Source organism: Canis lupus, chromosome X (genome assembly GCF_003254725.2).
Source record: "Canis lupus dingo isolate Sandy chromosome X, ASM325472v2, whole genome shotgun sequence".
In the NCBI taxonomy this organism is placed as follows: Eukaryota; Metazoa; Chordata; class Mammalia; order Carnivora; family Canidae; genus Canis; species Canis lupus.
Genome location: NC_064281.1, coordinates 77,420,778 through 77,426,185, shown reverse-complemented (window position 1 = coordinate 77,426,185; position 5,408 = coordinate 77,420,778).

Genomic DNA, 5,408 nt, shown 5'->3' with positions numbered 1-5,408 from the left:
GCATATTTTCTAAAGGAGAAAAAACTTCCTACATAAATAAAGTGCTTTGGTGTTTCATTAATTCATTGTTAATCTTTAATGTCAGTTAAATATTTTATACATATATTTTTCCAGAGAAAAGGCTTTATTCAGTTGTGGTGGCTATCTGCACCTCCATTTACCCTTCAGTTTGCCCTGCTCTTTGGAAAACCAGTGTTCTGTCTTCCTCTTTTCCCTCAATCCACTAACAGGGTCTCTTGCTCTCCCAGAATTCACAATCAAATCAAAAAGAGCTTTTCACATGGAAAAAAAGTAGTGAATACAATTTATTTATTTTACTTTTTCCTATAAGCCTTTTCCACCACCTATCACCAAAGATCTGACACTCTTTTAATTGAAATAATGACTCTTGAAATTATATTCTCTTTTCACTGAGCCATGCAAATATCACAACTTTGTCCAGAACCTTATCTCCTGGGAATCTTTATATGTATCCCCACTTGCCTCTCTCTATTCTCAATTTACTATTATCAACATTATTATTATTATTATTAATCTTATTTCTGGCTGTCAAAATCTTAAATTCAATCCACTGTGCTGATATTAAAGATCTTCATAGGCTCCACTGCTGATGAAAGACAAATAAGCCAAGCATGCGAACTATCAAGGGATTAGGAACCCAGGTAGTATTATCACTTGCTGGATGGAAGAAATGTAGAATAAGCTCTCTGACGGCAGGGACTGCATTTTACACAGCTTTTTAGTTCACACAGCTCCTGATATATAGCAATACTCAATATGTATATATATAATTGAAAGCATGACTTCTCACATGGTTTGTTATAGGCTACATTTTTTAAAAGATTTTATTTATTTATTAATGAGACACACACACACACAGAGAGAGAGAGAGAGGCAGAGACACAGGCAGAGGGAGAAGCAGGTTCCACGCAAGGAGCCGCACATGGGACTGGATCCCAGGTCTCCAGGATCAGGCCCCAGGCCAAAGGCGGTGCTAAACCTCCCAGCCACCTCAGGAGCCTATAGGCTACATTTCTATTCATTCCCTTTCCATTAACCTATTGAATGCAGAAAAGTAGACCTGGAAGGGGACTTATCAAATCACATAGAGTTCACACACACATGGGCACACACACACATACACACACACCCAAGCTGGTCTTTGGGTATAACGGAACCAAAGTTAAAAAAAATAAATAAAAATAAAAACAATGCAACAAATTGCATTGTTGAATAAAGAATGATAATGATCTGATTAAACTATTCCAAATATGAAGACTAGTATCAAGCTATATTTCAAAAACCAATCATCAGATGAAAACTGTCAATGACAAGTGAGTACAGAAGTGGGGATTTGGGCAGTACAATAATATGCCTCTCCCAATCCACATGCTGTTCCCACCAGAAAGCCAGTTATCCCTGAAGGGATAGCAATTAGGCTGTTCTTCCTAGCCCTACACTGCTTGCTCCATTATACTTGATATCTAGGATAACATTTACAACCTACAGACTTGGGCTAGTGGCATCAGAACAGCTTGTTAGTGAATCTCACGCCAAGAGGAAGAAGGATACCTGAACCAGGAGCTTTCTCATTCAGAGTATTCTCTGCATGGAGGGACAAAGTATGCCTGCTGAAAAAGTCACATGGAAACTCAGCTGTTGCCATTCTGCCTGAGTAGTTGTGTTGTTGTTGTTGTTTTTCCCAGTCTCTGCTTTCACCATGAGGCTTTCTATAAATGCCCAGGCTACATTATACTGTGTGATGCATTATTAAAAAGTACTTACTCTCATCATCAATTCCCTGGAATAAGGGCAATTCTTAGTACTACTTAAATTCGGGGAACATTTTTGCATCACAGAGCTGGATCTAGAAATATTCTCTGTTTAATAGCTTCCATTCATAACAGCATAGTGATTAAAAGCATGGTTTGGTACCAGACAGAGCCTGGGTTTGCATTACAGGTCCAGTTATCAGTAGATACGGGCTCTTGGGCAAGTGACTTCACCTCTCTCAGCCTCAGTTTCCTCCTCTAAAGGGTCATATGAAGGCTCTGAAAGATCCAGGACACAATAACTATGTGGCCTTGAACAAATCATTGAACTGATGATTTGTGATTCAATGTCCATGCCTGTTAAATGGAGGTGATAATAGTATCTACCTCATAGGGTTGTTGTGGGAATAAAAATGAGATAACTCAGGCAAAGTGCTTAACTTAGTGCTTGGCACATAGTATAAGTGCTTAATAAAGATTAGCTATTACATGATCAGACCACATCATCACATTTTGTCTTTATACCTGTTAAATTCCTAGCATACGAACCAGATTGAAACTTCAGATTTCCATTTTGTGTGTCTCATTTTACTGAGTCCACACTCACAAAAAGGGCCAAGTAAAATCACCTCTCTTTTATATTTTCAATCACTCCACTGTCACTGGGTTCTTCCTGCATACAACACGCTTACAAATTATGTATCATGACCAAATGCTTAACCTCTTTCTGAGCCTTAGCTTTTTCAGAGAGAGAGAAGAAGGAAGAGGAGGTGGAGTAGAAGGAGGAAGAACAAAGGGAGGAGAAAAGTAGGGATGAGAGGGAAAGAGAGGGCTGGGGAGTGAGGGAAGAGAAAGAGGGAAAATCTCTCCCATTTACAATGAAAAACAAGGGGGCACCTGGCTAGCTCAGTTGGTTAAGCACCCGATTCAAGATTTCATGGTCCTGGTCTCAGGGTCATGGGTTTCAGCCCTGCATTGGGCTCCCCACTCAACAAGGAGTCTGCTTGAGATTCTCTCTCTCCCTCTCCCACTGGCCTTCCCCCTGCTCTTTCTCTCTAAAAATAAGATAAAATAATCTTTTTTAAAAAATAAAATAAAATGAAAAACAGGGGCACCTGGGTGGCTCAATCCGTAAAGCATCTGGCTTTTTTTCATTTATTTATTTTTTTAATTTTTATTTATTTATGATAGTCACAGAGAGAGAGAGAGAGAGAGAGAGAGAGGCAGAGACACAGGCAGAGGGAGAAGCAGGCTCCATGCACCGAGAGCCCGATGTGGGATTCGATCCTGGGTCTCCAGGATCACACCCTGGGCCAGAAGCAGGCGCTAACCTGCAGCGCCACCCAGGGATCCCTCATTTATTTATTTGAGAGAGAGAGAGAGAGAGAGAAAGTAGAGGCCAGGGCGGGGGGGGGGGGGGGGGGAGCGGTGGTGGCAGCAGGACAGAGGCAGAGAGAATCCCATTGAGCCTGACACAGGGCTCAATCTCACAACACTGAGATCACGACCTGAGCCAAAACCAAGAGTTGGAAGCTCAACTGATTATGTCCCCCAGGTGCCCCATGCATCCAACTCTTGACCTCAGGTCAGGTCTTGATTGCAGGATTGTGAATTGAAGCCCCATGCTGGGCTCCACATGGGGCATGGAGGCTACTTAAAAAAATATAAGGGCACTTGGCTGCCTCAGTCAGTGGAGCATCTGACTCTTGATCTCAGGGTTGTGGGTTTGAGCCCCACGTTGGGTATAGAGATTACTTAAAGATAAAATCATTTAAAAAATGAAAAATTTGGGTGCCTGGGTGGCTCAATAAGTTAAGTGTCTGCCTTCAGCTCAAGTCATGATCCCAGGGTCCTGGGATGGAGCCCCATATCTGACTTTCTGCTCAGTGGAGAGTCTGCTTCTCCCCTCACTCTATGCACATGCTCTCTCTCTCAAATAAATAAATAAAATCTCTTTAAAAGTGAAAACTAAAATCAAAACCACCTTCATTTGACCCTGAATTTCCCTATAACCATCGATCTATTCCTCCATTTCTATTCATCACCAAGTTTCTTAAAAGGGGTATCCTTATTAGATGTTTCCACATGCTCATGACTATCATTTACACTTTAACACACTGTAATTTATCCTCTACTTCCTTCCCTTAACTCCCTCCTAAAAGTACTTTTCCCATGTTCTTCACTCTGTCTCCTTAATTGCTATATCAAGTCAATACTTTTCTGTCATAATCTTTCATGATTTCCTGTAAGGTATGTCAGAGTTCTCACAGCTTCTTTGAAATTCTTCTTCTGGCTTTCATTCTCCAGTTTCTTCTCTTCCTTCTCTGGTGACTGCTTCTTGCTGTTCCTTATTCTCCAGGATTTCAACTTTGGCTTTCACCTCTCCTTGTTGCCCACTTACCACGTGGCTGTTCTCAACTATTTCCTTGGCTGTGATAACCTGTATGCAAATGATTCTTGAATTTCTGCCTTCAGTTCAGACTCTCCACCAATCTAGTCCTATTTTCCAATTCTCTGTTGAATCTTTCCACTGGATATCCCACAAATACCTCAAATTCACATGCCTACAGCCAAACAATTCAAAATCTCTTTCAAATTTCTTCCTCCACTCACTCTGCCAATCTTACCAGTCTTGATCAGTGGGACTTCCACCTACCCAGTCCCTAAGCCAGAAACCTGGAAGTTGTCCTTGACAATCCCTTCTTCCATAGCCCTCAGATAAAATCAATCACCAAGTCCTGTTGAGTCCAACTTTCAAATATTTTGAAGTCTGTCCCTCCTGTATTCTCCTTGACTTCATCTTGGTTCAGTTTTTGATTCCAGTATGACTTTGTATCTTTCACACTATTGTCAACTTGACCTTTCTAAAACACAAATTTATTTATTCCTTGCTTTGAATCCATCAATAGTTCCTACTATCTTCAGAAAAAGCCCACATTCCTTAAATTGATGTCCAAGATATTTTCTGCTCTGGCCCCTGCCAGTTCCTCCAGCCTCTTCTCTCATCAATCCTCTTGCTCCCTAAATGTACCCTGCATTGGGCCATGCCGACTTACCCAAAGATCCCTGAACCCAATAATTCATTCTGTTTTATGTTCTGTGCCTTTACTGTTCCCTAGGCTTTTAAATGCCCTCCTATGACCTCTTCAACCTGAGCTCCTTACTCATATGTCAATACTAACCAGATAATCACATTCTCTGTGTAGCCATCTCAAACCCCTGTTACTCCAACATCCAGACAAATTTGGGTTCTCCAATAACACTCTGTATATATTTACAGTAAGATCATATATAGTATTTATATATACTTTATTTATATTATTTATTTATAGTAAGATTATATAGGGTTTTTTTTTTGTCTGTTTCCCTCATATATAAGTTTGAGGTCAAGGATTATCATGTATTTATCTTACAACTTTCAGAAGTAATTCGTTTAACAGGTCAAGGCGTGTTACAACAGTATTATTTGGATATTAGTATATAAGAAGACCTTGTTTTTTGAAAATAGTCCAATATGAAGGGCAGTCATGACAAAGAAATTGAGCAATTGCGTATCTTTCTGACTCTATGCTTGCCTTCAAATTATCAACCCACAGAAGTCCTGAATCTCTATTGACCTCCCTCCCCTTTCACTTA